Genomic DNA, 25,631 nt, shown 5'->3' with positions numbered 1-25,631 from the left:
TGATCTCAGGGTGGATTTATCCCAGAAACTGCAACATGTTCATAATGCGTGCAGAGCGTTTAGAATAGAAAGTGTGGTAACTCGGCAAGGGTCTAATGGGACTTTTAAACCCCCTAGTGTCGCCGCGGCAACTGAGCGAAACATTGGCGTGGCGATCGTTCTAAGATTGCAGTTTTCCTCTTAATACTGTGGACACAGCATGTATAACTCGTTCTGCTATGGAATTAAGAAGATATTTCTTGTGGTGTTCGGGTGATTTTTATTATCCCGTTTATGTGAGCGAGTAGTAATAAGCCTAATTGTTTTGTTCTTGATGTAAATCCAATTATAGATACTCTATAATCTGTAAGGAAGAGACTTTCTTTTATCTATCCATAGACTAGACTATTTTTTAGAAGTGGTGTAGAGCAATTCCACGAACACAGAAAACTGTATGCTTGTTCTTATAGCTGTGATATCCATTTTTCTGCGGTTTTGATTGTGATTTTTTAAAATTATGATTTATTTAACGACGCTCGCAACTGCAGAGGTTATATCAGCTTCGCCGGTGTGTCGGAATTTTGTCCCACAGGAGTTTTTTTTACATGCCATTAAATCTACTGACATGAGCCTGTCGCATTTAAACACACTTAAATGCCATCGATCTCGGCCGGGATCGAACCCGCAACCCCGAGCATTGAAAGCCAGCGCTATGTCAACTGCGCTACCGAGGGCGAATTTTGATTGTAAGAGCCGATAAATTTATTATTTCCAGTAAAGAGGTAGGACTTCCACTCAAGAACTGGCGACCAAAATCGTATGCTATAACACATATTTTCCAAAACTTGCCTCGATATCTTAAAAAAAGAAAAGAAGAGAAAATATCCAACGAAGAGGACATCAATCCGTTCTCATAACAATGTATCCTTACCAAGTACCATCTGGCTATGACCAATTCCATTGACGCTAAATAATCCAGCAGTTGATACAGCATCGTTAAATATCCGAGTAAAAAATAATTGGATATGACACCCGAAAATCAGAAGAACACCTTAGTTGATCATGCGCTTGTATGCATTTATGTACCAATACTCCACACCTGAATGCCCAAAATTATGTCTAGTTACATTGACCGTAACAAATACTGTAGACCGTAATTCCTTCCAGTGAATGAACCCCAGACCAGCATTTCAGCTGTTTAGCGTGAGTTTTTCAAAATCGATACATTTTTTAGAGTCATAAACTGTGATGGGATCGAGGAAAGTGAAAACACAAAAGAATTCAAAGGTGAATGAACGACCATGCAGATACGTTGAACTCAAAGACTCCCTCGTCTGCCCTGTACAAAGGATTCTAGCATTACATGATTTTAGAAAATATATGACACGTAATTGACAATATAAAGAACACGTTTGCCTAAGAAAGAACCCTTGAATTATTTAGAGTGACAATTCAGAGCACTAGCGAAATATATTAATTCTTGTGGGATAGCAGATTTAAATATATTCAGACAGAAAAAAATTAACTAGGATCCTCTAGAGCGATATTTTGGAATTAGAAAATGATTATCTTGTGATGATTACCATAGACTTTCTACATGTGAAGATTTTTCAATCTATGTGCCGGTTAAAAAATCTGCTGTATTAAAGTGCTAATTGTGAACTCCTAATTGAATCCAAGCACCTAGCTTCTACTTCATTAAATATGCATGTTTAATTATTTATTATTTTAGTTTTAATAATAGCACTTCAGTCGTAATTAACGTAAAAGTTATTTCGGTAGCAAAAGTACAGTATAATTCTACTTTGCATCTAGGCTAGAACTTAATCTGGTTTACAATTTTATTACAGTTGTTTATTACGTTTCCACATCATAAGAGATTTCTAATCGAGCATATGAGAAAGTAATAGACCTCATGGAAAAGTCGTTAATTTAATATTCTCCAATAAGTAGCATACAAGTACTTGATACAGTGCTACCAAATCGTTTTAATTTTACAAAACACAAAATAACCTAGGTATTTCAAAAGATCAAAACTTACATTAGCATAGATATAATATCGAAGCTTAATTTATCAGTCTAAGTTGCACGTAATATTTTTTGTTCCCCTGAATTACGTATAAACCAGATACAACTGCAACTAATGACTAAATAGTAAGATAAAAACTATTGGTGAAGATAAAGTGTCTCCTTTATTATATTACAATCTTTCTTGTGTATAAAAACTATAATTTCATGTCAATGCGTACTTTATAATGCCATAAAAATTTTCAGTTTTGCGATGCTGTACTTTTTTTTCGCATTTCTGGCTGAAGCCGGCGCAATGTTCCATTTTTCGGTTAATTATTATATTTACTATTCATGGTTGTGTTATATAACTCACAATTTGTTAATATAGTATAATATTACATTTTTAAAGAAGTAATATATTGTAACTAAGTACTTTACAATACATTCTTATCTAATGGGTTATTTTTAAAAACCTTTTTCATTCACTTGAATAGCGATCTTGAAACTGGGCACTGAAAATAGGGCTAGCGCCACTCGGCTACGATCCACTGAACTAGAGGAAGTAACGTCTTCTACCCGCTCTGGCAGTAGTAAAAAATATTGGTGAAAATATAATGTCCCATTTGATATATTATATTATGCTTTCTTGTACATCGAAAACTATAATTTTGTGTCAAAATGTACTTACAACAACACAAAAATGTTCATTTTGCGAAGCTGTACTTTTTTTTGCGTTCTTCTCTCTGAAGCTGACAGAATGTTCCAGTTTACTGTTGATTATTATACTCGTATTTACGATTCAAGAGTGAACGAGATAACTAAAGAGTAGTTAATGTAGTAGTATTATATTTTTTAAATAAGTAAAATATTGTGATAAACTATAATATACTTTTATCTAGTGGGTATTTTAAAAACATCTGCATTGACTCGAATAGCGCTCCTGAAACTGAGAACAGAAAGCAGAGCGAGCGCCGCTCTGAGACGAACATCTGGACTAGTGAAAGTATCGTCACTTTCTCTTCTACCCGCTCTGATGCGTGTGTTCGTTTCCATTTGTAATGTCCGCTACTACGATCACATTTCGCCTTCTTTCGATAAATTATTGTGGCTCAGGTTAAATGAGAGAAGAAAGTTACATTCCCTTTCTCTCTTATACCGAATTTTGCACACCTCTACTCCCTCTCACTTATTTGTTCGATTCCACAATCTTTCTCACTATCATAACTTAAATACTCAGTCACAATATGATGACACGCTAGAAATACCACTGCACACATCATCTCTTTATTCTTCAACTTTCACTGTTGCTACTTCTCGTCACTGGAATTCTCTGCCGCTGAAGTCAAGGGCTGCCGAACTTTAATTTCCTTTAAATGTAAATTAGAAAAATATCTTATGATGAGTTGCCAGACCTAACGCGTTGCAAATATTTAATGCAATGTATTCCACTGTATTTATTTTTTGTTTCTTATTTTTATTGTGTAATCATGTAAATCGTGTTTATTTATTATTTAACACCAATATGTATCCTACTGTGTTGTTTTTTTATTATTATTCTTTTAATTTATTAGTGTATTTTTTATTGTGTACATTTTATTCAAATGGTCGATTTATGGTTTAATTATGTGAATCCTGCTTAGTTGTAATCTAATACTAATATGTATTCCACGTTTTTATTTTTGCTGTGTACATTTTTATTGAATTATCGGCTTCTGATTTTGTGTGATTCGTATTTGATTCTAACGACATTAATATGTATTCCACTGTGTTTATTTTTGTTTTAGGAGGTAAATTTTTATGTAACTACCTCTTTTGATCTCCTTATGTACCTATCGGTATCAATATGTACTCGTAATTACTTAATTCCGATCTATTATTTACGTCTACGTAATATCATACCCATACAATTCTTTAAAATAACTTAAATAAAAGGGCCTCGTTAAGTAATTAACTCTCACGTAATTTCCTCCCTTTCTACGACGCTGCGACGTAACCACTTGGACGGACTGTAGATAGCATGTCCGAGTAATTCTATCTTTTCGGATCGGGCAGAAGTGAAGATTGAGTTTACAGTACGTAAGGTCTCTTTTATAGAGTAGGTACATAATTATTTCAACATGAGTTACTGATACGAAGTACGAACCTGGTAATTGGAATTACGTACAATAGTCTACGGTGCGATAATATGCACATTAGAACTGAAGCCTTTATCGAAATGAACGGCCACCATTTTCAAAAATGTGTTTAAATATCCATATTATGATTATTATTTCTCAATTTAACTTCATTCTCTATAGTGTACGCTAAGTTATACACTGCATAATGAATACGTCCGCATTGAAAGCTCAGATCGTGAGTAAAAACACTTATTGTTAATACAGTACTGTATTGTGATTAAACAAAAACCTAATGGAAATTATGAAACTCAAAATTGCGATATTTCCTAGTTTACGTAAATGGATGAACTATTTTCCTTCCCTCCTAGGCTATACCTAGTAAAGTGATTTGTTTGTATTTTACGCCAGTATCATCGAACTACAGTCATGGAAGGGGGTAGCAAACTGTGTTTGTGCGAGATCGTGCGTAATTGCTCGGTTTCCGCACAAAACCAATCCGCGGTAAATGTAAAATTCCAAATTCAGTATTCCCAACCTAACACACATAACAATTTCCCTCATCTTACCGCTTAAGTGACACATTGATTTTACTGCTTTAGGCTTTTAAAATATTATTTTTAGAGACATTCACTATAGTAATAATTATAGATTGGAAACTTACCACTGGAATTTCACCTAAATTGCACTGTTAATTATTGTTTTTAAATATTTGCAAAAGTTAAGAAACTCTACAACTCCACTAAAGTTACTGCATTCGTGATGCATGTAACATTAAGGAAGCCGTTTGTTTTAAGTTCGCATTTATAGACTGGGGGGGGGGAAGACAGACGTATATCACGGCCTGCTGGAGTATAGTAAACACAGAAAACATTTTATAGCAACAATGTTGAAGATAGATATTTTGGCTTTCCGAAGTTGCCGTCATTAAACAGAAACCAAGATGGAGATTTCATTGCAACTAATTAGAAATTCGTCTTTCAGGTATGTAATAAACGATCTTCGCACAAAATAATGTACGATACACGAGCGGTATGTTTTCTTTCAATTCTCGGAAATTAAAAAAGCTCAACTACGTTTCGTTTTTTCGAACTTTTCCTCGAACATGAAAACTTCAACATACCGCTCTTGTAACGCACATTACTATTCCGGTTCTTAATCATTGATGCAAATGTATAGCCAGGTTAATATTAGAAATAAAATGATGTCCCTGTATTTCACAGCTTCTTTATTTATAAGACAAATATCTATAATCGTTGCGAGGAGAGCGAAGTTTTGACATCCCTGCCTCGCGGATGGCGGCAGTCAGCAAACTGTGCTAAGTACCTGGGAAGGGGCCGCTGAAGGGAATATCTTCTTCGCACTCAGCCCCGCTGCTAATCTTCACAGCACATTTATCCCGCGCGTCTCTCGCCCAACATGTGTAAAATTGGGTCCGCCGGTCCTCGCATCAAAGAGTCTCGTATCGGTTCCTGATAATAAGACGCACTTTGGTGTAGGACAGTGCCACGCTGCTGTCATCAGCAGACACAGTGTGTTCCGCGATCTGCTATCCGAACAACAGGGTGCCTCGTTATGAGGAGCACGTACCAAGGTTATTACTAGGATGTTTGGTGACTTTTAAATTGAAGAGATATGGTAAAGGAATATAGAAGATATGCAAGGAATAAATTATTTATTAAAATTTTAGAAAAAATCCGTGGAGAAAGAACAGGGACAGAAGAAATTAAACCTTACAAAGAAAATACAAACCCATTCAAAATATTTTATCGATATACAGGGTGATTCACGAGAATTTACAGTCCTTTACGAAGCTATTTTCGAAGACATTCTGAGCAAAAACTGTCATATAAACATTTGTCCTTATCTCAATTATATATATATATATATATATATACACTACATTATATACACTATATTATATAATATTGCTATTTGTTACTCTGTAATTTGCCTATTATAGCTACATTTTATTGTACATTTTTGGCTATGATATCTATATTTAACTATTTTTCATTCATTTTATTTTGTATTTTTCATTTATATCTATATCTGTATCTCTTATTTAGGTAGTATCTATTTGTCTGTTCTTTTTTTTCTTCTTTCCTTTTCTCATTTTCCATTTTAATTTGTATTTACACTTGTATCTGTTTCATCTTTTTTTTTTATTTTTTCATGTTATCTATGTTTTTTTTTTTTTGTAAACGAATATCTGTACTGTCTATTGTAATTGGGGCTTTGTCCTGTTAAATAAATAAATAAGTAAATAAGTAAGTAAATAAATAAATAAATAAATAAATAAATAAATAAATAAATAAATAAATAAATAAATAAATAAATAAATAAATAAATAAATAAATCAAATAATCAAATAAATAAAAAATAAAAAAATATATAAATAGATAAGTAAATAAGTAAATAAATAAGTAAATAAATAAATAAGTAAATAAATAAATAAGTAAATAAATAATTATAAATAAATAAGTAACTAAATAAGTTGATTTGAATTATAAGTTTATAAATAAATAAGCAACTAAATAAGTTGATTTGAATTATTCAAATCAACTTCACAGGGAGTTATACCTGAAAGCTTGATTTGTACAAAATTACGTTTTTTTACGCATTTATCACAACAATTGTTACAAATCACGCCACTCTTGTAAATTCTTTAAGACTGCACATTAGGATGCATAATTAAACTGTAAAGAATCAAATTCCTAAAGTCGTATGATTTGTAACAATTTTTGTGATAAGTGCGTAAGAATGATGTAATTTTTAGTTAAAAATTGAAAGACAAAATCTGTACAAAACAATTAACAACACACTTTTAGCTTCAGAATACTAGCCAATTAAAGAGATGACCCTTCTGAATAGTTTGTTCTCTATTTAAAATATTGTTTTACCATTAAAACTGAAGAAAAATATATTTTATTAACAATTTCAAATTAGTGTAACTCTGAAAATATTGAGATTAGGACAAATGTTTATATGGCATTTTTTGCTCAGAATGTCTTCGGAAAATAAACTCCGTAAGGGACGGTAAATCCTCGTGAACCACCCTGTATAACAACTAGACGTAGGACGCAAAGATGTTATATGGTAGGAAGTTCGTACCAAAACATAGTTTTCAGATTGCATACAGCCACGCATAGACAGTAGATCATCTCACTAGTTATCTGATGTGTATACTATAATCTGTTGACATAATAAACTCATAGTACCGTATATCCGCAAATGTGCATGTATGACTTTCGTATTTACATCACAGCAATATACACAGTAGAGAAGCAGTTTCATTACGTGCTAACGTTTGCAGCGGAGTTGTGCAGTTTAGTGAGAGGTTTTTAACATTGTAAAATTTAAATCTTCCAATCACACGAAGGAAAACTTCAAGATTTTCTGACAAACATATAAGTCTTTCAGCGAATGGAGATACATATTACGTGAAAATTATGTAATGTGTATAAATAATGTAAAGAAGAAATTTTATTTTAGGGACGCTGTGTTACGAAATATTTATGTGAAATACTTTTATTTGCATTGCGGATAAAAATCAAGAGAAACATTCTACTTCAAAATTTGACTGAAAATAGAGACATAATTATTTACTTTCTCGATCTATGTATGATGTTAGTATGTTTCAATATCCTTTAATTTAATTAATGGAGAAAATGAATAGCAATTGTACTAATGTATTTAAAATATCATAATTCACGACTTCCTTTCCACAGGATTTAAATCCAGTGTTCTATTGAACTTCATTTTCAAAGTATAAAACTCGTAAATTTCAAGTAAACAATATGATTATGGTTAGTTAGTTAGTGGGATTTAAAAAGGGCGCGTCAGCTACTCTGGCTATTTGCACCCTTATCTAAAATTCTTCATAAACAAAAACATAAACAATACAATAGGCTAAATGCTAATACAAAACTAAAACACGCTGGCACAGTAAAAACGATACAGTATCCATAAGGCGATTCTTACAAAATTATAAAAGTTAGCAGTTCTCAGACGTTAGGCAGTATTTAAAAAGAAACAAAATAATAAAACAAATATCACCATAGATAAATAATCTGGCGCATTTCAAAACAATAAAATGTTATAAAATATCCGGATGTAGATGTACGAAATGTCAATTATGTTGAAAATATATACAGGGTGTTTAAAAAATACGGGGCATATTTTCAGGTATGTATTTCCCACATGTAGACAATCAAAATAGTTCATTACAACATGTGTCCGGAAATTATTTATTTCCGAGTTATGGCCTTCACAACATTGAAATTCACCGGAATGTTTTTCTTTCCGCAGGTCGTTGCCGTCAAAGGAGACATTAAGAGGGCACTCTGACAGTTCATTCCGAGGCGAAGGTTACATTCAGTGTTGTGTAGGCGTTAGACTGTGCGACATGTATTCAAATCAAGAGCTGGCAGAGATACACTTCATGTACGGTAAGGCGGACGGCAATGCTGCGCTGGCTCGTCGTTTGTACCAGGTGAGGTACCCACAGCGACAATGTCCAGATCGGAAGACATTTGTACGTCTCCATTACCGTCTGTGCGAATATGGAAAATTTAAATCTCCTGGTTTGGGAAGGGGACGACCAAGATCTACAACTCCAGAAGTACAGTAGGAGATCTTGGAGGCTGTGAACATGACTCCTTCTATCAGCACACGAAGGGTAGCGTTGCAAGTCAATGTTCTTCATACGACTGTCTGGAGACTGTTGAAAGAGTATCAATTGTATCCTTATCATTTGCAACTTGTACAGGCCCTGTCACCAGCAGATTACCCTGCACGAGTTAGGTTCTGTCAGTGGTTCTTGCAGCAGTGTGGTGTAAATCCGAACTTTCCTGCCTTAGTATTATTTACAGATGAAGCACAGTTCACACGAGATGGCATAACAAATATCCACAATCAGCATGTATGGGCGTATGAAAACCCACGTGCAACTGTTCCATCTCATCACCAGGTGCGGTTCTCCCTCAACATGTGGGTCGGTATCATTGGTGATCGATTAGTTGGACCCCATGTACTTGTAAACAGACTTACGGGGCAGGCGTACACAAACTTCCTGGAAAACACCATACCTCATGTTTTAGAAGACACTCCACTGATCAATCGTCAACACATTCACTTCTTGCATGATGGCGCTCCTGCACACTTCAGTCGTACGGCTCGCCGGTACTTGGATCGAAGGTTTCCTGATCGATGGATAGGTAGAGGTGGCCCAATTGCTTGGCCTCCACGCTCACCTGATCTGAACCCTCTCGATTTCTACTTGTGGGGCCATTTAAAAACATTGGTTTATTCGTCTCCGGTGCCTGATTTGGAATCCCTTCGGAATCGAATTGTGGCATGTTCTGAGGACATACGCAATACTCCTGGAGTTTGGGATCGTGTTCGCAGGTCAATGAGACATCGATGTGAGGTCTGTATTCAAGCAGGAGGTGGACATTTTGAACATCTTCTGTAATGACAACGACCTGCGGAAAGAAAAACGTTCCGGTGAATTTCAATGTTGTGAAGGCCATAACTCGGAAATGAAGCATTTCCGGACACATGTTGCAATGAACTATTTTGATTGTCTACATGTGGGAAATACATACCTGAAAGTATGCCCCGTATTTTTAAACATCCTGTATAAAACAAAAATGTAACCTCCGGATGTAAAGGGATATGTATAGCGGGTCAATAAAAAGTTAAATCATCATGTTAACTTGTCGGACCAACATGCCTTTCAAATTTTAAATCATCCTGTCAAGTCCTGTATTCGATAGAAATCTTAGAACTGCATTTGTATAATTAAAATCATTTCCAAGAGTGTCATGTAGAGTCGGCCGAATTGATATGATTATGGGTCAGATTTTATTTTAACATGTATTTACTTCACAAAATATTCAAGTGCAAAGTGATGGGAAAAAATATTTCCTAGAAGTGCAAGAAAAAATAAGTACCAGGAAAGTGACACATACGTGTACTTTCTCATTTTATATTTTACTAGTTCATTTCCTTCATCATCTTGCAAATATACAGGTTGAACCACAATTGGCGCATAAGTAAGCCACCACTCAATTTAACATAGCAAACTATGTCCAAATTATTCTTTCCGAAAATTGCGCCCTGGCCCTAATTAGTATACTCTGCGAGGTACCGAGCTAGATCTCCAGAATTTCTAACCTGTCTTCGAACTGTTCACTAATTTCCAATTCTGAAAGGCAGCAAAATGAGATTCTTGAATTCGACTCTAACAAGTGGGTCATCATGATAGAGCAAGGTCCCTTCCCTAGGCGAGGACTTGGATAAGGATTTGCGGATTTCTTTGTTTTCACTTATCCCTACATTGTCTAAAATACAGCCAGATGTGTTAGTTTACATTAAGTGTTAATTATGATATCGCTATAGATTTTCTTAAGGCACAAACGTCTTGAAAGAAGACTTCGAAGGAAGGTTGAAGTTCATGTTCTGTGAATTTCGACTAACAGTAGATTGGGAAAAGGTGGCCGATTTGAATAATCCTCAAAACTCGGAGTTCCAAGCCCTTATTATATCAACAAACAATCTACGTAAAGATTAATTTTTTTTGGTCCTACAGAATACGTCTGTTACGGTAACAATTAATATTAGACGAGAAAAATTCGCTCCGGCGCCGGAGACCGAACGCAGGTCCTTGGTTTTACGTACCAAGCGCTCTAACCATTGAGCTACGCCGAAGTTCAATCCGTTACCGTAACAGAAGTGTTCTGTTGGATCAAAACAATTAATCTTTAAGTAGATTCTTCGAGCAACAGTGCATATTACTGTGGAATCCCGGCCACCAAGTCACTCAACTGAGTGCGCTCCTTGTATAATGGCAGTTGACTTAATATAAAAAAAATGTCAACATACATGTCGAACTTGGAGTCAGGCCACAAAGGGAAGGAGGAGAAGGATTCGATCCGGTGCTGTGGATTGAACTTCGGCGTAGCTCAGTGGTTAGCGCGCTTGGTACATAGAACCAAGGACCCGGGTTCGATCCCCGGCGCCGGAGCGAATTTTTCTCGTCTAATATTAATCAACAAACAAGCAAATCACATACCTCGTGGTTAAATAATATTTAAGAATAGAAGCATACCCCAAATTCCATCTTTGGTCACATTAAATACGCAACGCCCTGTACATTGAATCCTGCGCTATACTTACAAGGACAACTTAGTTTAACTCTGTAGTAATGCAGCGTTCAATATGGTTTTTGTTTTGCTATTAAAAGTTTACTGTATGCATCTGAACTTCCTTCTTCTGCACTTGATTCTTCAACAAACACGCCCTGAGTAACATTCATTGCTGAGGTCTTAACCACCGAAATCTATTTAAAGGGGCACCGTGTCAGCGACTTCAATGCCCTCTAGCGATGAAGATTGACATCTCTGCACATTGGTTTATGGTTAAAAATTACTTGCCCTGACCTCTGTATTACCTCACGATGTTCGTCGGTCTGCAAACTGTATTCAGAGGCCTATATCCTCATACGGGCTTCTTCGGCGACCACGGTACAAATTTTAAGGGATATCAGAAGAGATTATGAGAATAATTTTGAGAATAGTGAGCAAAATATTACCAATTGTCACTAAAATGCAGCGGAGCCAGGTAGACTATTTCATATACATATTTTTTTTCGATCACACAGGAAACTATTTCTCTTCCTATCAGTTTCAGCATCATTCTTTCTTCACCCACTCTTTCCAGTACAGTTTCATTTCTTATTCTGTCTGTCCGTTTCACACGCTCCATTCTTTCCCATATCCACATTTGAAATGCACAATACAATGCCACACTCCACACAAAGCACTCCACTAAATAATATTTTTTGTGCATCAGCATTATAAACAGACTTTATCGTTAGTGAAAGCCATGAATAATATGCCACATTATCGTACTAATGCCAGAAAAATATTACCATGCAACTAAAAGGCCACGACTTCTATTACGATAAAACTTTTATCATAATAGTAATTCAGTAGGCCAAACTGCGTAAAGGTAAGGTTTGTAAAAAAAACACTTATTTACTTACTTATGGCTTTTAAGGATCACGCAGGTTCATTGCCGCTCTCACATAAGCCCGCCATCGGTCCCTATCCTGTGCAAGATTAATCCAGTCTCTATCATCATATGTCACCTCCCTCAAATCCATTTTAACATTATCCTTCCGTCTACGTATTTCTCCCTCCGGCCTCCCATCTAACATTCTATATACATTTCTGGATTCGCCCATACGTGCTACATGCCCTGCCCATCTCAGACATCTGAATTTAATGTTTCTAATTATGTCAGGTGAAGAATACAATGCGTGCAGTTCTGCGTTGTGTAACTTTCTCCATTCTCATGTAACTTCATCTCTCTTACCCCCAAATATTTTCCTAAGCATCTTATTCTCAAACACTTATAATCTTCGTTCCTCCCTCAAAGTGAGAGTCCAAGTTTCACAACCATACAGAGCAACCGGTAATATAACTTTTTGACAGCACACTAGATGACAAAAGCTTCTCAACCGAATAATAACAGGCATTTCCCATATTTATTCTGCGTTTAATTTCCTCCCGAGTGTCATTTATATTTTGTTACTGATGCTCCAAGATATTTGAATATTTCCGCTTCTTCGAAGGATAAATCTACAATTTTTATATTTCCATTTTTTACAATATTCTCGTCACGAGACATAATCATATACTTTGTCTTTTCGGGATTTAGGCTACTTCCAAACATATCTCTCTACTTGCTTCACGTAAAATTTCCGTGTTTTCCCTAATCGTTTGTGGATTTTCTCCTAACATATTCACGTCATCCGCATAGACAAGAAGATCCGTTCAATTGAAAACCCTCTCTGTTATCCTGGACTTTCCTAATGGTATATTCTAAAGCGAAGTTAAAAAGCAAAGATGATAGTGCATGAGACACATTTTAATTAATCGAACTGGTTTCTTGGGAATATCAAATTCAATAAGAATATTATATAAAACTTTTCTCTTAACCGAGTAATATGTCTTCTTGAAATCTATGAATAACTGTAAAAAACACTCTGTAGAAAAAATTCGTAGTATTATAATGTACAGTACTTCATATTTTTTCTACGGTATTGTAGCATTGATGTGGCGGGAGTGTTAAGGAAGTAGATGTATCCAGAGCAACATCCTAACAGCCGCTTTTTCTGTCATACGATCTGAACGGTTCCCTTGGTTAATTGACGGCTAATTACGTGAGCCACAGCTGGTCTGTGTTGCAAGTGAAGAGATGGCCTGCAACAAGATCAAAACGCGAACACGCTTCCGTTATCACCACGATTGTATAGCTGAAATTAGAAACCGCCTTTGCGTAAAAAGAGTTAGCACTCAGCTAACAATAAATCTTGAAGGGCCTACTACTAAAGAATTTCAATGTTTAGAGTGCCCATAAAATAACGTATTTTAATGTGATGTAAATTCAGCAGTAATATACCTACGTCTAATGATTTACTTATATAAGTTATATCAAGAGGGTAATAAAATGGATTGAAAGTAATAAAACGCCAAGAAACAAATTACATAACTTTTGTTTCTGCATACTTTATTAATTTTAAATTTCTTCCAAAATTATTTATAATATTGCACAAGCATTTCACAATTTGCGGAAATACAATTTTTCATTTGTGCGACAATTATTTATTTTCTACCTTAAACCCTGGTCTGGACTTTACACATATACAGGGTGTTTCCGAGGTGGCGTTATAAACTTTCAGGGATGATGGGGAAGGGCACATGTATCAATTTGAGATAACGAACCCTAGTCCGGAAATGACCGAGTCGAAAGTTACAAGCAAAAATAGTTGTGTGGAAATGAAATAATTTTATTCCTCTGTACACTTTATTTATGTGTATTTATCTGTACATCTTACACATACTGTATTCATCTGACGTTGTTTACGTTGTCTACTTACAGTATTCCATTCAGTGCGCTGTCTGAGGGGTGGGGACAGGAAACTACACTAAAGCAATGCAGATAGCGTAATGTGTAGCGGACATGGTCGGTCCTGATATGCACGTCTGTAGACAGCAGTGTATGTGTACAAGTTGCAGTGTCCAGTGGATCAGTCCTAGTGAAATGGAGTACACGAGAGCGGAATAAGCAGACATGATTTTCGAATACAGTACGGATGAGCCAATGGGAACAGTAGACAAGCTCACAGATGATATTGGCTACAAGTACCCACGTAGGAGAGATCCGGTCCATACCATTTTTCCACGACTTTTCCAAAAGTTAAGGGAAGGAGGGCACGTGGTGCCAAATTACAATTCCATTTCCATACAACTATTTTTGCTTATAACTTTCGACTCAGTCATTTCCGGACCATGGTTCCTTATCTCAAATTGGTACATGTGCCTTCGCTACCAACCCTGAAAGTTTGTAACACCACCTCGGAAACACTCTGTATAATATTATATATAACACAATACACTCAGGGACAAAAAAAAACCGGATACTTCTATATTTGCTTGTATTTTGTTGCCAATTATTTCAAAATGAAACAAAACCCATTTAAACAAAATAATGTTTCATTTAGCACCTTATACGACATTTGAAAAAAAATCTCTGATGAGAAAATTTACAAAAAAAAAAAAATTACAAAGAGCGTATAACTATGGCATCCTTTAGTCTAACTGTTTTTTTCATTTTATGGTGCCTTAAACATTAAAAACTCTTTTTAGTAACGGGTATTACCCCCTCTGGCTTGAATAACAGGATCCATACGTCTTGGGATGCTCTCAATTTGGTTAGCAATGCCTTCTTGAGGAATAAGTTCCTATTCTTCGCCAAGTGCTCGCCTCAACTCTTGTAACGATTTTGGTCTCGGTCGTCTATTCTTAACAGGCCGTCCCAGCATGTCCCACACGTGTTCAATTGGGTTCATGTCTGGACTCCTTGCTGGCCATGGAAGAACATGGATTCCCACTTCTTGGAGATAATCTCCGACCGCATGGGCAATATGCGGCCGTGCATTATCATGCATTAAAACAAAATTATCGCCTACAAATTGGCCAAATGGCACAACATGATCAGCCGAACATTCATTTATATACCTATCAGCTATTAGTCTTCCATTTTCAACAAAAACCAACTCTGTACGAGTATCCGTACACACTCCTGCCCAAACCATCACTCCACCACCTCCATTCGGCACATTTTCGGAAATGCAACACTGTGAAAATCGTTCTCCCTCCTTCTCCAAACTCTTTCACGTCCATCAGGTGAGCACAGATTGAAACGGGACTCATCGGTGAACAGTACACAGCTCCACTGTCCATTTCTCCAATCCCTGTGATCATTTGCAAAACGCAGTCGTTCAACTCGATGCATCCTGAGAAGTCTGGGGCCAGTTGCAGGTCTGCTTGATATCAGTCCACTTGCTTTCAACCTCCTTCTAACTGTTTTGGCCGAAATTGGGCGTCCATGCATGTTAACAAATTGCTGGGCTACACTAGTAGCTGGCAGGTTGCGCTCCCTAAGAACTCTCAACACCATATACCTGTCTTCATTTGGATTTGTAGCTCTTGGACGACCCGAACCTGGTCTTCTGGTATATTCTAGGGTCTCTCTATTCCGTTTTATGGCATCATGGGTTGTGCTTCTAGCCATATTCATAACATTTGCAATGTAACGTACACTGCGTCCATCATCGTAAAGGGCTACAGCTCGAGCCACATCTTCAGGTCGCATCTTGTTTTAAGACAAATGTTACAACCCCACTTAAACTCAGAAAATGTAAAAATAAAGAAATAACGAATGATAACGATAATGAAGCACAAAATGGTTGAGACAAAATTGTTATAGCTGACACTCCGAAAGCAAAATTGCAATATTTGGTTGTAATGGCTTGTTTATAAAACAAAAAACAATCAACAATGTATACACGTCTCCATAACAACAGATGGCTACCATAATATTGCATGAGAAGATAATGTTTTGCAAAATACCAGAAAATATTAAAGTGTCCGTTTTTTTTGTCCCTGAGTGTATATAACAGAATAAATGTGATATTCTTTGGGTCCAGTGTCACACAAATGAGACTGGCATTATTAGTTACAGAGCAATAAACTGGGATCAAAACAATTTGAAATAAAACAGGAAAGAAACAGCTAGGAATTAAATTAAAATATCCGAGCGACAAAACTTAAACAGGGTGGAAGTGAAATAATCTTGCAGACTGAAAGGGACGCTAGGGTACACTTAAAGAATAGAAAACCTATATTACATTTTATGATTAAATGCACGGTTAATTACAAATTTATGTTTGAAGTTTCAGCAATCCGGCAACATCGCCGCTAACACACTCTTCTCGTGATACAGATGTAAGAGGTCAACGAACTCTGTGTGTCTCGCTAGATGAGCTGTTCTCTGGCGCTGTGTTGCAACCAGATCGCATCGTGCAGTGGCTTCAAATTAGAGGTTTTTAAAATTAAATTTACACGAAAACCGTCCACACTATTGAAATACGCCAGGGGGATAAATTATTCTTTATTAGTTTTCGTATCGATATGGACAAAAATCACGATCCTACTCGCAATAGTTACCAAATAAGAGGTACCTTGAGAAAAAAAACTATTAACTTTCTATCTCGCTGTGAGTCACTTATCGGACAGGAATGTCGATGTCTCGGAGCTGTGATTTTGGAACTGTAGTCACAGTCGGAATCAATGTCGAACCTATCACAGCGACAAAATCACAGGTCTTCAAATCACACCCCACCACCAGTGAATCCACAGAGGAAGACCTGATCTTATACCAGGGCAACTGTTTGTAAGTATGCCCCTGTTGCTTGGGTCACAAGATTGAATCTGATACACAGACTGTCAATTTGTGTGTTGCATCATAATTGAATTCTGCAACGCCACGTGACGGCTGTCGGCATGCGTTGCTCTGGACCTCTGTCCACACGGTCACGGTCGTGCCGCTGTCCTCCCATGAACGTCTTGTCATCCAGTATTCTGTAATCACATTCTTTCTCATGCTTTCTTTCTTTACCCCTTCTTCATTTCAGTTAAATTGTATGAGCACAGAGATGTCCTCAGCTGCAGCTGAAGTGGTAACGCTTCTAGTTCCAAACCAGCAGACTCGGGTTCGATTCTCGACAGAAATCTAACACTCTATCTCAGTGATGTCAAAGCAAGCGCATTTTTCTGACCTTGACGTCGTGCGCGGGCAGCAAGCGCTAAGTATGGAAAGAGGAAGGGTTGTGTATATGAATAAGCAACCTGTTGGATTAAGAAAATAGTGGTGCACAAACTTCAAACGGAACGTGAAATTTTATGTCGTTATTTTTATATGGCTTCTTTCTGTTTAATATTATCTATATATTGTTGGTCCCACACGATATATTGTTGGTTAAACTACAATCAACGGGGACTGACTTCAGAGTGCTCCAGTGGATCAAGGAATTTTTAACTTGTCGCACTCAGAGAGTACGGGTAGGGGAGGAATTATCGAACCCAATTGAAATTACTTCCGGGGTCCCGCAGGGGAGTGTCTTGGGGCCTCTTCTATTCTTGGCTTTTGTAAATGATCTGCCAGTTAATATCTTGTCTAGGGTTCGCTTATTCGCGGATGATTGTATGGTATACAGGGAAATAAAAAGTCATGAAGATACTACTCTTCTCCAGAATGACCTCAATAGAATAAACGATTGGGCAATAGCCAACAAAATGAAAATAAATTCTCTAAAGAGCAAAGCCATCAGCTTTACAAGGAAAAGAAATAAAATAGTCGCATCGTATACGTTAGGGGGTGAAACCATTCCGGAAATTAACAAATGTAACTACCTCGGAATAAAATTTAGCAGCGATCTGGGCTGGGGGGAGCACGTTACAGACACAGCGGGAAAGGCATGGAGAGCGTTACACTTTGTGATGAGGGTTCTAAGAAAAGGTTCTGATAAATCCAAAGAGATTGCATATACATCACTAGTACGTCCAGTAATGGAATATGGTGCTGCATGTTGGGATCCTTACAGATTAGAACATATTAAGACACTGGAAAAGATTAAAAAACGGGCTCTCAAGTGTTGTCGTAATAATTCACTATTAAAAAGGGACACACTCACGGACCGGAGAACGCGAATTCGATTATGCGCAATGTTCAAAACATACAGAGGTGAGCCTGCCTGGAGAGAAATAAAAAATAGGTTGCAGCCGCCAAATTAATCTTCGAGGAACGACCACTCATATAAATTGAGGGAAAGAAGACAGAGGAAGGACACTGGAAAGTTTTCTTTTCTCAATCGTACTATCAGGGACTGGAATGCTTTACCTGCAGACTTACTAAAGGCTTTACCAATAACCAAAAATGTATTTAAAAATAGGCTTAAGGACTTCAGTAATAGACAGTAGTAACTATTTAAAGGGTGTAATTGATATCTTGTTATTTGAAGTGTTCTATCAGTGAGGAAGTGTGTTGTGTCAGTGAAGTGTGTAGTGTCAGTGAAGTCTATTGTGTAAGTGAAGTGTGTTGGTGTCAGTGAAGTGGCTGTGCAAAGTATTTGAACAGTGAAATGGTTAGAAGTGTTAGTGAAATCAGATAGAATCAGTGCAGTGAGTGAGTTGACAGCGAAATAAGTATAGTGCGGAAAGGTACTTGTGTAGGTGTGAACCTGTCACACTCGTGGGTCTTAGTTCGAACTTAGGGTTAAGATACAAATTAGATTTACTTTAAATGTTATTTTAAGTGACCATGCTTCATTTAATTTAGGATGCTCCTTGTTACTTACTTACTTACTTCCTGGCTTTTAAGGAACCCGAAGGTTCATTGCCGCCCTCACATAAGCCCGCCATCGGTCCCATCCTGTGCAAGATTAATCCAGTCTCTATCATCATACCCCACCTCCCTCAAATTCCATTTTAATATTATCCTCCCATCTACGTCTCGGCCTCCCTAAAGGTCTTTTTCCCTCCGGTCTCCCAATTAACACTTTATATGCATTTCTGGATTCGCCCATACGTGCTACATGCCCTGCCCATCTCAAACGTCTGGATTTTAAGTTCCTAATTATGTTAGGTGAAGAATACAATGCGTGCAGTTCTGTGTTGTGTAATTTTCTCCATTCTCCTGTAACTTCATCCCGCTTAGCCCCAAATATTTTCCTAAGCACCTTATTCTCAAACACCCTTAACCTATGTTCCTCTCTCAAAGTGAGAGTCCAAGTTTCACAACCATACAGAACAACCGGTAATATAACTGTTTTATAAATTCTAACTTTCAGATTTTTGGACAGCAGACTGGATGATAAGAGCTTCTCAACCGAATAATAACACGCATTTCCCATATTTATTCTGCGTTTAATTTCCTCCCGAGTGTCATTTATATTTGTTACTGTTGCTCCAAGATATTTGAATTTTTCCACCTCTTCGAAGGATAAATCTCCAATTTTTATATTTCCATTTCGTACAATATTCTGGTCACGAGACATAATCATATACTTTGTCTTTTCGGGATTTACTTCCAAACCGATCGCTTTACTTGCTTCAAGTAAAATTTCCGTGTTTTCCCTAATCGTTTCTGTATTTTCTCCTAACATATTCACGTCATCTGCATAGACAAGAAGCTGATGTAACCCGTTCAATTCCAAACCCTGCCTGTTATCATGAACTTTCCTAATGGCATATTCTAGAGCGAAGTTAAAAAGTAAAGGTGATAGTGCATCTCCCTGCTTTAGCCCGCAGTGAATTGGAAAAGCATCAGATAGAAACTGCCCTATACGGACTCTGCTGTATGTTTCACTGAGACACATTTTAATTAATCGAACTAGTTTCTTGGGAATACCAAATTCAATAAGAATATCATATAATATTTCCCTCTTAACCGAGTCATATGTCTTTTTGAAATCTATGAATAATTGATGTACTGTACCCTTATACTCCCATTTTATTATTATTATTATTATTATTATTATTATTATTATTATTATTATTAATTATTGTTTTTTATTAGTTGTGTTTATTATTAATTGTCATTATTGAGTGTAATTAGTTACCACTGCCACCGGGTATATACCCATTTGCAGTGTGAATAAATACATACGTACAAATACTTAGGGCAGTGGTACAGCAGTATGCTCCTTCCACATGTGTATGCATCTCGATATACATAGTCGTTTCCGTTCTCAGTTTATTGTGAATCAAAAATCTTCACGTTCACGTCCTCCGCTTCCCATTCTCGTTCTGGTTATCGTTCCCGGTTTATTGTGGACCAGCTTAACCCTTAAATTCACAATGTATCCTATAGGACAAACAAGTTAATAGAATATCTATATAATATATATATATATATATATATATATATATATATATATATATATATATATAATTTGAACTGGTAATGGAAATTACGGTAAAATGGCTGAACGGATTTTAATGAATGACCCGTCATTTTGAAGCTTGGCATCCAAGGATTTTCAGAAAAATAGTAACTTCCAGTGAAGCGTTAGCTTTCCTACATAATTTTTATATTTTCAAAAATCCATCTTTCTTCAGTTTTGAGAACTAGTTAATAGTATTTCAATATAAAACAAAACACACGCTACAATAAACAATAGGCTATTACACGAAGGCCATGACCTACAGCATTGGTGACATATTTAGAGCTCAAGTTCAATTGGTTATTAAAAACTTCAAGACTTACCAAAAATAATTTACAGGTCTGATTCTGCGGTGTGTAATTTTCTGAGCACAGCTGTGTATTGGATAATAATATCTGCAAAACTTGAGCTGGTTTGATGACATTATTACCATTAGAAATTAAATATTATTATAGTTAATGCCATGATGTGACTATTTTTAATTAATTATACATATTAATGCTATATTCATGATATGAAAGTGAAACTTTTGCGGTTATGTAAGTAGATGTAGAGAATATCTTAAATTAGATCTTCATTTCTATAATTTACTGAGTGGCGGCTATATAGTATTATACTGTATGTAAAACTACAAAACGTACGTAAGATAATAATATTGTTACTAAAAATCAAATATTTTTATAGTTATTAATCAAGTGGGGTTGGGTCTTTTTCATATACTTAATGGTGGTGTAGTGTAGATATTTATATGCGTCATTCTCTTCAGTATTGGCAAAAATTACAGTTCCTATGGAAATACCAAAAGGTATTACTTACTGATAAAATAAGAGGCCTACAAAGTTATGTAGTCTCCCGATTATTTCAACAAGATCTCTTAGCAGGATAAAATGATTTTACCTTCTACATTTCAAGCTCTACATGTAGCAGTTATACCAAGATGCTATGTCTATTGTTCGAAAGCATAGCAAACCTGACTTTTTTTAAACTTTAACCTAGAATCCACTATGACCTGAAATAGCTATTGCTTTACTCCCACATGAAAAACCCACTGATCGTCCTGACATTGTTACTTGCGTTTTCGCGTTGAAACTCAAACACTGAAGGTGAATAGGTTCAAGAAAAAGTATTTGGCATAAAAAAACATCCAGAGGAAGTATGTTTCATTATTACGAAAGCAAATAACTTTGAAAATGTCTGATATTCTTCATCTATACTAATAATAAATCTGTAGCCGAAATTTTTCTGGTAATTTTCGATTTTCCAAAAATAATTGGTCCTAACATATATAATTAACCACCCTGAAACCAAAAATAGCTTTTTTTGAAATTTTTGTCTGTCTGTCTGTCTGTATGTTTGTTACCTTTTCACGCGATAATGGCTGAACGGATTTCGATGAAAATTGGAATATAAATTAAGTTCGTTGTAACTTAGATTTTAGGCTATATGGCATTCAAAATACATTATTTAAAATGGGGGTTATAAGGGGGCCTGAATTAAATAAATCGAAATATCTCGCTTATTATTGATTTTTGTGAAAAATGTTACATAACAAAAGTTTCTTTAAAAATAATTTGCGATAAGTTTTATTCCTTGAAACATTTTGATAGGACTGATATTTAATGAGATAAACGAGTTTTAAAATTAAAATAACTGCCATCTAAGGCCGTGTAATGAATTAAAAAACAAATGACTTCGTCTATAAGGGGCCTTGGACAGCAACAATCGAAAGCTATTAAACATAGCCTACAGACAATGTTTCTGTGTTCGCATGAAGTAATATCAGAAGCTAAATTAACCGATTTGTATAATTAATTATTATTTCACCATTGGAAAGTGTAGTTTCTCTAGATGGACATAATGCTATAATGTTATTACAGTAACGTCTGAGTAAATCGAGGACAGGTAAGATTAAAATAGCTTCTTATGCACAGAAAATTTGATAGGCTATTTTGTACATTAGTTTTCTGTATTTCTTAAAATAATATTTATGTACACTCATTTTAATCTCAGAGAATTAACGAACAACGAGAGTGTATTGATTTAGTATGCAGTAATAGTACGTTAGCTTAGCAATCCATTATTTTATAATTAAAATTTTAACTATGCTCAATTGAATCGTGTTAAAATACATCAAATATATATGCAATAAATGCAATGCAAAAAAAATTGTGTAATGAGCGAAGCAGATTATGTTGCGCTGTTGTAAAAGTTGTTCCCTGGATCAAACGTCCTATTTTAATTACGTCATTACTTTATATTTATTTCTAACAGGTGCAGCGGAGCGCACGGGTACGGCTAGTTGAAAATAAATTTGAAAAATGTTTATTTGAACGTCTGATGAACTTAGTTTGCAGCATTTGCTGCACAAGCCACTAGTATGCTATAATTTTAATAGAACAATAGAAAAAAAATGGTAGAAACATTAAATTTAACCAAAATTCCACAATATTATAATATTGTACAACATATAAAATATGGACATTGCGATAGTTGTTTTCTTTACAGTCCGACATGGTTTAATAAACTAGTGTGAGAAATGAAGTTTTGCCAATTTAATGGTTAAGCACTTGCTATAGGCTTCCAATATTTTCAGGTGTTCTAATGGACTTCGGTCTGCCCAACAACACCTTTTCAGTTGTGCGAAATAGAACATGTTTCTTCTAATTTCCCTACCAATCTTTAAAGTTTCGATCGTCAAGGCTCGCAGACTTGACAATAGTTCCGGAGATTTGACGGAACGAATCTCCAGTCTTCGACAAGGGACAAGGGCCTCTACCCAGCGTATAGATAATTATACAGTATGGACACTTCGCGTCGGTATCTTTGATGTATCAGGATTGATTTCAATGACCTTCAAACCAGTTTGAGCGTGAGATTCTGCTTTCTCCCTGCAGTTGGCACTGACATCACACCAGCTATCATGCGACACAGCGGAAATATAACACATACAATTAATACATCTAGGTACATTATGTACTCAAATAAAATAAATTGGACCGATGAAATGATAAAACCGTCATTAACTGTAATGCGTAGACTCTAGAGTTCCTTTATAATGAGAGTTGAGACGTTGACCCCAACAGCAATTAAAATATGTAATGATTTGATAGCGCTGAAAATGGAAAAACAAAACTCTTACGAGAAGTAAAACCATATACCTGTATTATATTGTATACAGATATTAAACGAATTTGATACATAATTTTATAATGTATTACATTATTTTATAATATAATTTATAATTTATATATAAAATATTAAAAATATATCTATTATTACAACTAGTTTGTCACTGAGAAATAAGGAAAGGCTGTTAACTTGAATTATTTGAAGCAAAGCGTTAATGGATTATGCAATAAGGTAGGCGATGTTTGGATCCTGTGTCTCAACTCTGTTCTCAATAAAATTATCATCTTAGCGTGTTCTCGATTACAGTAACCTCTAGCGCTTGAAAGTGGAACTAAACACCGGCGCATAGAGAAACAAAACACAGGAAAATTCGCTCAGTGTCCATTCTATATCTATATATATAATTTGAACTGGTAATGGAAATCACGGGAAAACGGCTGAACGGATTTTAATGAGTGACCCCTCATTTTCATGCCTGGCATCCAAAGTTTTTCGGAAAAGTAGTAGTTTTCAGTGAAATGTCAATTTTCCTACATAATTTTCCTATTTTCCAAAATCCATCTGTTGTCAGTTTTGAGAACTAATTTTATTCAATCACGGCCGACTTGATTGAATTTCAGAACAAAACACACACTACAATAAACAATAGGCTATTACACGAAGGCCATGACCTGGAGGATTGCCGACATATTTAGAGCTCAATTCAATTTGTTATGAAAAACTGATTCTGCAGTGTATAATTTTCTGAGTACAGCTGTGTATTGGATATTCAAATCTACGAAACTTGAGGTGGTTTGATGACATTACTACCATTAGAAATTAAATATTATTATAGTTAATATCATGAAGCGTCTATTTTTCATTAATTGTACATAATATTGATGCTATATTGATGACATGAAAGTGAAACGTTTTGTGGTTATGTAAGTAAATGTAGAGAATATCTTAATTTAGATCTTCATTTCTATAATTTACTGAGTGCCTGCTGTATATAACTACAAAACTTAAGTAAGATAATAATATTGTTATTAAAAATCAAATATTTTTATAATTATTAACCCAATGGGGTTGGGTCTTTTTCATATACTTAATGGCGGTGTAGTGTAGATATTGATATGTGTCATTGTCTTCAGTATTGGCTCGACAGAGCGCAAAAATTACAGTTCCTAAGGAAAGATCAAAAGGTATTACTTACTGATAAAATAAGAGGCCTAGAAAATTTTGTAGTCTCCAGATCATTTCAGCAAGATCTCTTAGTGGGATAAAATTATTTTACGCTCTACATTTCAAGTTCTACATGCAGCAGCTATACGAAAATGCTATTGTTCGAAAGCTTAGCAAACCTGATATTTTTTAAACTTTCGCCTACAATCCACAATGACCTGAAATAGCTACTGCTATCGTCCTGACATTGATACTTGCGTTTTCGCGTTGAAACTCAAAAACTGAAGTTGGATAGGTTCAAGAAAAAGTATTTGGCTTAAAAAAATCCATTCAGAGGGAGTATGTTTCATTATTATGGAATCAAATAACTATCAAAAAGACAAGTATTCTTCATTGAAAATAAATCTGAAAAATTATTATGTGAACGTCTAACGAACTTAGTTTGCAGCAGTATTTGCTGCACAAGCCACTAGTAATCTCTATTCGCTGCTCTACCCTGCTATGGTATGGAATGGATGAGTGGTACTTAAAGATTTCTTTTGGTTCCCTTTCAGCTATTCAATTATAAATTCAAAATAGTACATGCTCTCGTCTAATTACCCAAATACATACACAAGGTGAAAGTGTAATATCCTTGCAGATTTTCAGAGTGAATAGCTCATGTTATATGTAACAAAAAAACTATAATGTCATATTGGTAGAAAGTTAACGCCCTCTTATTCGGTAACTATTGCGAGTAGGATCGTGATTTTTGTCCATATCGATAGAAAATCTAATAAAGAATAATTTATCCCTGTGGCGAATTTCAATTGAGTGGACGGTTTTCGTGTAAATTTAATCTTAAAAAAACTCTAATTTGAAGCCACTGCACGAAGCGA

This window comes from Periplaneta americana, chromosome 3, assembly GCF_040183065.1.
Source record: "Periplaneta americana isolate PAMFEO1 chromosome 3, P.americana_PAMFEO1_priV1, whole genome shotgun sequence".
NCBI lineage: Eukaryota > Metazoa > Arthropoda > Insecta > Blattodea > Blattidae > Periplaneta > Periplaneta americana.
This window is presented reverse-complemented; position numbering follows the sequence as displayed.